The sequence below is a fragment of the Vulpes lagopus genome, chromosome 5 (genome assembly GCF_018345385.1).
Source record: "Vulpes lagopus strain Blue_001 chromosome 5, ASM1834538v1, whole genome shotgun sequence".
Taxonomy (NCBI): Eukaryota; Metazoa; Chordata; class Mammalia; order Carnivora; family Canidae; genus Vulpes; species Vulpes lagopus.
The window spans coordinates 68,891,861-68,903,743 of NC_054828.1; the positions used below are offsets into that span (position 1 = coordinate 68,891,861).

Genomic DNA, 11,883 nt, shown 5'->3' on the forward strand with positions numbered 1-11,883 from the left:
AGGGAGAAGCAGGCCCATGCAGGGAGCCCGACATGGGACTCCATCCCAGGTCTCCAGGACTTCATGCCCTGGGCCAAAGGCAGGCGCTAAACCGCTGAGCCACCCAGGGATCCCCTCCATCTTTTTAATATTGAATGTTTTCCTCCACTGAACATGGTGTGTTAGTTATCTATTGCTGTATACCAATATTACTGCGAACTTAGGGGGTGCAAAACAACACATTTATTATCTCACAGTTTCTATGGGTCAGATAGCTGGGCATGGCTTAGCTGGACTGCAATCAAAGTGTTGTCCAAGGCTCAGCTCTCACATGAGGCACAAGCTGGGAAGGATCAGCTTGATTTCTGGTAGCATTCAGATCCTTCCAGGTCTGAGGGGCTTAGTTTCTTATTGAATGTTGGCTGGGGTGGTCTTCAGTTCCTTGCCATGTGGCCCTCTCCTGAGGGCAGCTCACAACATGGTTGCTTGCTTCTTTATAGCCAACAAGGCACAGTTACCTCTGCCATATTCTATTTGTGAGCAGGAAATCACCGGTCCCATTTATACTCAAGGGGAGGGGCTTACACAAAGGCATGAATATTAGGAGCCAGGGATCATAGGTTTGTACTGCTGATACAAACACTAGGGTTTGCAATATATGGTATACCTTTCCATTTAATAATTTCTCTATAAAATTCCTATGCATCCTATATTAGGTTTATTCATATGCACTTTTCAGTTTTTAATGCTATCATAAATGTAGCTTTAAAAAAATAGGTATAGGGGATCCCTGGGTGGCGCAGCGGTTTGGCGCCTGCCTTTGGCCCAGGGCGCAATCCTGGAGACCCGGGATCGAATCCCACGTCGGGCTCCCGGTGTATGGAGCCTGCTTCTCCCTCTGCCTGTGTCTCTGCCTCTCTCTCTCTCTCTGTATGACTATCATAAATAAATAATAAAAAAAATTTAAAAAATAGGTATAATTACTCAGTATAGGAACACTACTAAATTTTGGACACTCATCTTTTATCTAGCAATCTTGTCGAAATCTCTCTCTTTTTAAGATTTTATTTTTAAGTAATCTTTGTACCAAGTATGGGACTCAAACTCAAAACCCTGAGATTAAGAGTTACATGCTCCATGGACTGAGCCAGTCAGGTGCCCCTGAACTCTCCTTTTAGCCCTAACAATTTACCTGTAGATTCACTTGGATTTTCCTAATGAATATCATTTGTGAATGACAATTTTGTTTCTTATAATCTTTATACCATTTCTTTCTTTTTCTTATTGGACAGTAATATGTCCAGTAAACTAGTTAACAGAAATTGTGATATTGGCCCTATTCCCTGATAAACTTTATTTTTTTTCTAATGTAAGTTGTACACCCAAGGTGGGGCTTGAACTCAATGCAATATCAAGAGTCACATGCTCTACAGACTGAGCAAGCCAGGAACTCCCCAATAAACTCTTTATTGGATTTATTACGATGTTCCTTTTCTTGTCTAGTTTGCTAAGAGCTTTGAAGATGAACAGGCACATTTAATGTTATCAGATTTTTTTTCTACAATGAACAGGAAGATCAAATAGGTTTTCTCTTAATCTGTTGATGTAGTTAATTATGCATATTATTTGCATTTAAGGTTATCAGATCCTTTTCCTTCAATGACCGGGAGGATCAAATAGGTTTTCTCTCTTAATCCGTTGATGCGGTTAATTTTTTTTTTAATTTTTTTTTTTTATATTTATTTATGATAGTCAGAGAGAGAGAGAGAGAAAGAGGCAGAGACACAGGCAGAGGGAGAAGCAGGCTCCATGCACCGGGAGCCCGACGTGGGATTCGATCCCGGGTCTCCAGGATCGCGCCCCGGGCCAAAGGCAGGCGCCAAACCGCTGCGCCACCCAGGGATCCCCGTTGATGGGGTTAATTATGCATATTTTCCAATATTAAAGCATTCTAGCATCCTTCAGATATATTCTACTTGGGTCATAAATATAGGTCCTATTACTTTTACATTTATACCTTTATTTATTTTTTCTCATACTGTCCTTGTGTGGTTTGGTTTTAAAGTGATACTAATTTAAGGGCACCTGGCTGCCTCATTCAATAGAACATGCAACTCTTGATCTTGGGGTCATAAGTTCTAACCAGATATTAGGGGTAGAGATAAAACAACAACAAGGTTATATTAATTTAACAAGAAAAGTTGTGAAGTTTCCCTTTTTTTCTAATTTCTTAGAACAAAGTGCATAAAATTAGGATTATCTGTTCTTTGAAAGTTTCATAGAACTCCCACATAAAACTATTTGTATTTATTTTCTGTATAAATGTTTAAACTACAAAACTTCTAATCTTTGGGACGCCTGCGTGGCTCAGCAGTTGAGCTCTGCCTTTAGCTAGGTGTGTGATCCTGGAGTCCCAGGATTGAGTCCCAGGATTGAGTCCCGAGTCTGCATCGGGCTCCCGGCAAGGAGCCTGCTTCTCCCTCTACCTGTGTCTCTGTGTCTCTGCCTCTCTGTGTGTCTCTCATGAATAAATAAATAAATCTTTAAAAAAAAAAAAATTGAAGAGTGTGTGACTCTTGATCTTGGGATTGTTAAATTCAGGCCCCACGTTGGGTATAGAGATTACTTAAATAAATAAGTATTTTTTTAAAAAAGAAAGGAAAAAAGGGGAAAAATGATTAAAAACTCCTACATGGCAAAAACCACAAAAGGAAAACCAAAAGTCAAATAAGAAATCAGGACGAGGGGAGGAAATGCATGCAGCTCATCTTATAGAAGGCTAATTTCCAAAATATATGAAGAGTTCCTATAAATCAGTATCAAAATTCTAATACTGAATAGAAAATGGAGAAATATATGAATAATTCATAATTCTTAAACATACAAAAAGAGCTCAACTCATAATTTGTAAAAAGTTAAAATTAAAACACTTAGAAATTATTTTATACCAATTGGAGTGGGAAACATTTTTAAAAAGTGATAATCACCTGAGAAGGGCAGAAAAACAAGTACTCTCCTGGGGCACCTGGGTGGCTCAGTGGTTGAGCATCTACCTGCCTTTACTCAGGTCATGTTCCAGGGGTCCTGGGATCTAGTCCCCCATCAGGCTCACCGTAAGCAGCCTGCTTCTCTCTCTGCCTCTCTCTTTGTGTCTCTAAGTACTCTCCTATACTGCTGGTGAGACTAGAAAATGGTCTGACCAACAATAGAAGCAATTTGGCAACATCAAACTTACAAACACATATACCTTTTGACTCAGGAATTCTAATTCTAGGAATTTATCTTACAGTTATGTTTGCAAACCTGCAAAATGACAAGATATTTAATATTATTAATTGCAGCACTGTAATACGTAGGCTAACCATAATTGTCCAAATTGGGATACTGTTATAAAAGAAAGAGGGCACTACTAATATTTAAGCTAGAACAACTGGCATAGCTGAGATTATCCCAAGCAAACCAGGAAATAAATTCACTCATAATAACAAAAGATGGAAATGACACAAATATTCACCAATAAGGAACTTTAAAAATACTAATAATACATCCAGATAATCAAATACTACATAGCCATAGAAGGAAGAATCAGGCTCCATGCAAAGGGAGCCTGATGTGGGACTCGATCCTGGAACTCTGGGATCATGCCCTGAGCCAAAGGTAGATGCTCAAATGCTGAGCCACCCAGGTGTCCCTAAAAAATAAAAAATTTTAAGATTTTATTTATTTATTCATGAGAGACACACACAGAGAGAGAGAGAGAGAGAGAGGTGGAGACACAGGCAGAGAGAGCAGCAGGCTCCATGCAGGGAGCCTGACGTGGGACTCGATCCCAGGTCTCCAGGATCACACCCTGGGCTGAGGTGGCGCTAAACCACTGAGCCACCCGAGCTGCCCTAAAAAAATTTTTTTTAAGGAAAAATATAAAACAGTGTTTAAAGGATGCTACCGGGATCCCTGGGTGGCGCAGCGGTTTGGCGCCTGCCTTTGGCCCAGGGCGCGATCCTGGAGACCCGGGATCGAATCCCACGTCGGGCTCCCGGTGCATGGAGCCTGCTTCTCCCTCTGCCTGTGTCTCTGCCTCTCTCTCTCTCTCTCTCTCTCATGGAGCCTGCTTCTCCCTCTGCTTCTCCCTCTGCCTGTGTCTCTGCCTCTCTCTCTCTCTCTCTCTCATGGAGCCTGCTTCTCCCTCTGCTTCTCCCTCTGCCTGTGTCTCTGCCTCTCTCTCTCTGTCTCTATGAATAAATAAATAAAAATATATAAAAAAAATATAGGATGCTACCATTTGTGTAAAAGAGGAAAAATATATTTGCTTAGATACGGATAAAATATATCAAGGAAAGGTATATAGACAACTGATGATGTTTGCTTCTGCATAAAGTGGGTAGCTAGGAACAGATAAAAGGGTAACTTCACTATATTCCCTTTTGTACCCTCTAAATTTTGAACCAAAATTCAGATTAGTAAATAAAATTGTAAAATAGTCCCAGCAATAACTTTTAATTGATAAGTTTTATGACCTCTATTTTCCCCCTGCTTGAGCTTCTGTGCTCAGTAATAAAATTCTGTTAAACAATATGATCCTATAGAGTTTCCCAGGTTATTTTAAGATTTTATTTATTTATTCATGAGAGACACACAGAGAGAGAGAGAGAGAGAGAGAGAGAGAGGCAGAGATACGGGCAGAGGGCAAAGCAGGCTCTATGCAGGGAGCTCGATGTGGGACTTGATCCCGGGTCTCCAGGATCATGTCCTGGGCTGAAGGCAGCACTAAACTGCTGAGCCACCCGGGATGCCCAGTTTCCTAGTTTTTAAATCATTTTAATTCTGTTATAAATACATGAGAATTGTGCAAACAAAACTAATATTTTTTCAAAACTAATATTTAAGAACAATTTTATTATTTTTATTTTTTTTTACAGATTTTATTTATTCATGAGAGAGAAGGGCAGAGACATAGGCAGAGGGAGAAGCAGGCTCCACGCAGGGAGCCCAATGTGGGACTTGATCCAGGGACTCCAGGATTACACCCTGAGCCGAAGGCAGACGCTCAACCACTGAGCCACCAGGTTTGCCTAAGAACAATTTTAAATCAAGTACCAGTACTGTCAGTAACTATCACAGAAAAAAATGTGTATTACTTTTTTCTAATTTCTGTGTTTAATAATTCTCATAAAACAGCAATTATATTAATAATCATTTTAGTACATTATAAATTCATTTGGTAACTCTGTACTCTTTCTGTGATTTTTCACCTAAATTAAATTGAGCTGGAATAATAAATACAAATAAGCAAGTAGGGCAGCCCAGGTGGCTCAGCGGTTTAGCGCCGCCTTCGGCCCAGGGCATGATCTTGGAGGCCTGGGATCGAGTCCTGCATCGGCTCCCTGCATGAAGCCTGCTTCTCCCTCTGCCTGTGTCTCTGCCTCTCTCTTCTCTCTTCTCTCTGTGTTTCTCATGAATAAGTAAATAAATAAAATCTTTAAGAAAACAAATAAGCAAATAAATATGCATAATTTTGAAAATCTCTTGCCTATGTGGTAATTACTACACATATTGCCTGATAATCTACAATTATTTTATCTAGGGGAGGTAGCCAGAGGGATGGGTTAACTAGGTGATGGAGATTAAGAAGGGCACTTGTTGAGATGGGCACAGGATGTTCTAAGTGCTTAGAATCACTAAATTATTTTTTTTCTAAGGTTTTATTTGCTTATTCATGAGAGATTCTAAGTGCTTAGAATCACTAAATTCTTTTTTTTCTAAGGTTTTATTTGCTTATTCATGAGAGACACAGAGAGAGAGAGGCAGAGACATAGGCAGAGGAAGAAGCGGGGTCCCTGCAAGGAGCCCAATGTGGGACCAGATGTCCCATTCCAGGATCACGCCCAGAGCCAGAGGCAGACGCTCAACTGCTAAGCCACTCAGGCAACCCTGAATCACTAAATTCTACACCTGAAACTAGTATCACACCATATGTTAGCTAACTGCAATTTAAATAAAAACTTGAAAAAGAAAACATAAATAAAATTGTTTTTTCTAAAAATTTCCCAAATTTCAGAGTTATAACAGTAGCTTTTAACAAATTGACAGACAAAAATGGATGATGTAAAAATTTTCAAATTACATAAAATCTTGAGAAATTATGGTTTACAGAGCTTTCAAGTAAATGAATGTGGTTAAAATTAATTTTCATTTTTTAGAGAATGGTTTTGTTCACCATATAGTAACACGAGATACTGAAAACATCTTTCGTGTTCTTTAGGTTAAAAAAACAAGTATTAAAACATTACCAACCACAACTACCCACAAAGGTTTTTTGTTTTGTTTTGTTTTGTTTTCACTTTCAAATTCTTTCACATTAGCATTAGTCTATTAAGAGTTTTTTAAAATCTTCTTCAGGCACCCTGGCAAAATCTACATTCTCTTAGCATATTATAATGATCCAGACTTGCTATAATCTATTCTTATGGCCATCAAAGCAGCCAATTTACAGAACAGATTATTTGGCAAAATAGAGAAAATGTGTACTGGGCATTGTAAATTTGACCAGTGTGATGGTATCTTGAGATTTTTTTTACATGCTTATGTATGAATTTTTTCAGTCCTATAAAATTAATTTTGAAATTGTTAAACTAAACAGGAATTAGAAACGTACATGGGATAGATCATAGATACATCTGAATTCATATGAAATTTCATTTACTCCGTGAAGATCTAACATCAAAACATGTGCACCAGCACCAGAGTGCTAGTCTAGCCAGAATCTAAATCCTATTCAAATACATGCGCTTACTAATGATAACTTAGCAATTCTTAAATATATTAACATATTTAGTAGCCTTGACTAATATTATTTAAACTTTCAGCTCCAGTGAATCCCTTAAAGCCCATGAACCCAAAGCAACACAATAGCACCAGCAGCTTAGTTTCACCACTATCCAGGACAGAATGAAATGATAAAGAAGTGTAATGGTAAGTGTAATGCCTTTTTCAAAAAACTTGGTGTAAGAAATACAGAGAAGAGACAAAATACCTCAATTTATCTCATTTTAAGAAAAAAGAAATAGCAATTAAAAAAAGAAAAGAAAGCAATGCTGTTACAAAACCTGAATTGCATAAAGCTGCTTAACTGAGACATGTTTTGGGATCCCTGGGTGGCGCAGGGGTTTGGCGCCTGCCTTTGGCCCAGGATGCAATCCTGGAGACCCGGGATCGAATCCCATGTCGGGCTCCCGGTGCATGGAGCCTGCTTCTCCCTCTGCCTATGTCTCTGCCTCTCTCTCTCTCTCTCTCTGTGTGACTATCATAAATAAAAAATTTAACTGAGATATGTTTTAATTTAATTAAACACAGTAAGAGTCAAATAACATTTGTGATTGTTTCTTAAAATGACAAAGACTTGGGTTGCCTGGGTAGGTTAGTAGATTAAGCAACTGCCTTTGGCTCAGGTCATGATTTCAAGGTCCTGGGATAGAGCCCTGCATCAGACTCTCTGCTCAACAGGGAGTTGCTTCTCCCTCTGCCCCTCACCTCACTTGTCCTCTCTCTCTCTCTCAAATAAATCAATAAAATCTTTACCAAAAAAAAAAAAGATAGCAAAGATTTGAACATTTAAATGATGAAAGATGGACTCATTACAGAGAAAGAAGTTGAAAAATACAGCAAAGCAAGTGGAGAGATTAACCTGAAAGTGGTGGAAGGATTCTTCTTCTATAGCACCTGGAGGAACAGATATGGAGTAGAAGCGTAATGACAGGAAACTGAGGGCTTCTTTGTGAAGCAATGAGGTGGTGAGTTCAAGTGAAGGAGAGCATCTTAGAAAGAAGATTGACTATGGAGTTGCCTTTAGGATGTAAATAATTTTATCATAGCGTTCAAAACTCTTTATGCAGTGAGAGACACCTGGCTGGCTCAGTCTGTAGAGCATGAGACCCTTCAAGTCCAACGCCGGGCATGGAGCCTACTCAACCAATCAACCAATAAATAAAATACTCTTTATAATGAGGCTCTACTTCACTGATCCACATATTCTCACACCCAACTGAATTTTCACTCTCACAACTGATCAGAGTCCCTCATATGTTCTCTCATGCTATGTTTGTTACTGCGGAGCTCTGTCTGGAATACTTTTCTCCTCATCTCCATACAAACACTTCTCATCCTTTAAGAGTTGGCTCCCATCACCCAACATTTCTTGAGGTCCCTTTCCCTTTATCTCAGCTACCCTTTACCCTGAGCCTAGTTAGGTGCCCCTTCTTTATACTTCCTCTGCATTTCTCTTCATCTCAGCATTTTTCATGGGAATATTTTTTTAAATTTTTATTTATTTATGATAGTCACAGAGAGAGAGAGGGAGGCAGAGACATAGGCAGAGGGAGAAGCAGGCTCCATGCACCGGGAGCCCGACATGGGATTCGATCCTGGGGCCTCCAGGATCACGCCCCGGGCCAAAGGCAGGCGCTAAACCGTTGCACCACCCAGGGATCCCTTTCACTGGGAATATTAAACAACGTTTTCTTTCTTTCTTTTTTAAGATCTAATTTATTTATTTATTTGTTTGTTTATTTGAGAGAAAGCATGAAAGCATGTGATGGTGGGGGAGGGAGGACACGAGGGAGAAAGGCAAGCAGATTCCATGCTGAGCTGAAGCCCCACTCAGGGCTCAAACCCACAACCCTGAGATCACAACCCGAGCCAAAAATCAAAAGTCGGACCCTTAACTAAGCCATCCAGGTGCCCCAAACACTGCTTTCTCACTTCTTCCAATAGTCAGAAACTGATTTTGTTTGTTTTTCCTTAATTTCTGGATTCCCTAGCTCCAGGCTTGGCAGAGGATAAGCCAAAGAACAAATATTTGTTGACCGCATGGAAGATGATTATGTCCAGAGTTCCCAGGACTTATCTTTTAACCAGTAAAATATGAGATTATCTTTCGCAAATGGAAAAACTAAAGCAGGAAGGCATATATGCAGCAACAGTAACATTAGCAGAACAAAGATTTATGGGGAAAAAAAAGCTTATGTGAAATCATTCACTTGCACTAATTCATATCTTAGCTACAATCTAAAGAGCAGAACCAAGAAGAATCTCTAAATTATAACAAATAAACACTCCCCAAACACAAACATCAAGTTTCCAATTTTGTACCACAGAGGATTTAGCTTTTCTGATTTAAGGCTCAAAATCACTGAGGACAATCCTCCCCTATACACCAACTCTGGTACAACCAGGGACTGACCTAAAAACCTACTATTAGACATGACAGAGGATATCTTTCACTTTATGAAAAGCCTCATTTCTAGCTGACCATGTTGCAGTTAGCTAATATTTTTGCACAGATTTAACTAGATGGGTCCTTTTCAAATCAGAAACAAACAAAAAGATCTGACACTGCCAAGCCTTAACCACCTGGGATGACAAATTTGTTCTTAAATACCTTAAACTTTATACAATACTGTGGGCCTCCCAAGTCACTAGTTCATGCTCCACCTTCATGCAAATTTAGCAATATTGTAGTGGAAGAAGAATTTACTCCAAAGACCAAAGGGCAGCTGGAAGCTAGTTCTCTATGCAAAGAACCTCCCCTTCTACAGGCAGATTTTCTTCACTGCCCAACCAGTTCCTCTAATCAGAGAGAAGTGGGAAGAAAGAGATTGGGGACTTCATTACTCATTATAATTAAGGCTAATTCATAAAAGCAGAGGTAGGAAATAAAGGAGGCAAATGACTTCTAGGTAGTTTAGGAATCCCTAACATAGGGGATCCCTGGGTGGCTCAGCGGTTTAGCGCCTGCCTTTGGCCCAGGACTTGATCCTGGAATCCCCCAACAAGTCCCACATTGGGCTCCCTGCATGGAGCCTGCTACTCCCTCTGTCTGTGTCTCTCATGAGATTTTTAATTTTAAATAAAATTTAAAAAAAAAGATAAAATCTTAAAAAAAAAGATTAGCCTTATTGTATTTGGTAAAACTAATGCTGGCTTGAGTTTATACTACCAGATTTTTCTTAAAGACATGGGCAAAGCCACGCAGCCAGGGCAAAGTAGAGTTCCTGAATTAGAGAGTCCCTATAGGAGAGAGACAGTAGACAGGGAATGACTGCCCAAGGAAAAACAAACAAAAACAAAAGAAAGGTCACTCCATCTGGTTTCAAACCAAATAAACCTCCCAACCCTAACTGTAGCAAAGGAGAACAGCCTTCCCCCAAAACATACCAGAGTATGGTTTTGATATTTATTCTCCCACAGTTACGCTGATGCTCATTTTAATCTCCGAACCAAAAGTGATGGTAGACTGTACAACTCTTGATTTCAGGGTTGTAAATTCGAGCCTCACGTTGAGTGTAGAGATTACTTAAAATTTTTAAATTGTAGGGATCCCTGGGTAGCTCAGCGGTTTGGTGCCTGCCTTTGGCCCAGGGCGCGATCCTGGAGTCCTGGGATCGAGTCCCATATCAGGCTCCCGTCATGGAAACTGCTTCTGCCTCTCTCTATATATCATAAATAAATCTTTAAAAAAATTTTTTTAATTGTAAAAAGAAAAGTGATAGCTTATGATACAGCCAGCCTCTAGACAATTCCCAGTACTGTATCCTAATGCTTCCACCTAAAATGCTTCCTTTAAGGATGGAGTCGTTTCCTGGGATAATTCAATGCAAGGGTTAATTCTGGGAAGAGTTTAGGATGGAGAAAGCCTCGTAGTGGGAGCCTTGAGTCTGATTCCTGACTTGATATTAAATAACTGGGGTTCCCTTATTCAAAGAAGTCTCATTTCTGAGTCTCACTTTCCTCATCTTCCAAATGGGACTAACAATAACTACTTTGAAGTCTGGTAAGTAGGAGCCATAGACTAAAATAGTTGGCACACCAAGAGCACGAGATGAGAGCTGGTATTACAAGAGCTTCTATTCAACACGGATGCCAGGCAGCCCGGGTGGCTCAGCGGTTCAGCGCAGCCTTCAGCCCAGGGCGCGACCCTGGAGACCGGGGATCGAGTCCCACGTCCCTGCATGGAGCCTGCTTCTCCCTCTGCCTGGGTCTGCCTCTTTCTCTGTGTGTCTCATGAGTAGATAAATAAAATCTTTAAAATATATACATAAATGCTGTGTGAGGCACTGTGAAGATACAAATGAATGTTTTCCTAGTTGCAATTGACAAAAATTCCTGAATGTGCTTAGTTTTCAAGGTTCTTTTTTCTAGGCCACTTCTCCGTGAGGAATATAGGGGTAAACAAGTAAAATGACTAAAATTTTGGGAGCATTTGCAGGTTTACAAAACGTGTGAGGCTCAGTCAAGAACACGCAAGTGCTGAACCGCCACCAAATAACTGGTAGAGAGAAATCGAGAGCCCAGGCAACCCAGTTAACCACCAGGGCGCCCTGGGGCCGCCTCGGGGCCCTCCCTGAGGTGCCCGGGGGCTGTTTCGGGTCGGGCTGTCTTCCGGCCACCTGACTCCTCAACTCACCAGAACCGCGTGCCGGGGACGGGGTGTTCATTTGCCCTCCATGCCGCTCCACGCGGCGGGCTACTGTGTTCGGTTCTGGCCTTCGAACGCTGAAGGTCACTACATGGCCTCTTGAAGAGGGCTCCCTGTTATCCGAGTGTGGAGAGGCGCCGCTCCCCTCCCTCTCCGGCAACTCCATCGTTCTGGCGCGGCCGCGTCCTCCGCGCGCTCGCCAGGCTTCGCCAACCGCCAAGCCTCAGCTTTCCCGCCCTCAACGTCCGCACGCCGCGCGGTCGCAGGGTGCCAGCCCCGGAGCCTTCGCGAGGCTCTCTGCGGCCGGCCCACCGCCGTGCTCTCATTGGCTAGCCTCATCCTTTCTCCGCCCCCAGGACCTCTGCTTCCCCAGTGATTGGGCCTGTGCATTGTCCATCGAACCTCGCGCACCGCCCCTTTCTTACCCCGCG

The 11,883-nt window shown here is 41.3% G+C and overlaps 1 protein-coding gene across 2 annotated transcripts in view; it reads right to left on the reverse strand.

Moving 5' to 3' along the window:
- Positions 1 to 11,707, reverse strand: part of RBMS2 (RNA binding motif single stranded interacting protein 2) — a 97,606-nt gene extending 85,899 nt beyond the window's left edge. Inside the window, exon 1 of one of the 2 annotated variants that reach the window (XM_041757270.1) lies at positions 11,441 to 11,707. The gene's annotated coding sequence lies outside the window, so the exon portion shown is untranslated. The remainder of the gene's footprint in view (positions 1 to 11,440) is intronic. The other variant, XM_041757267.1, reaches the window with a different exon arrangement.
- Positions 11,708 to 11,883: the final 176 nt, after the last annotated feature.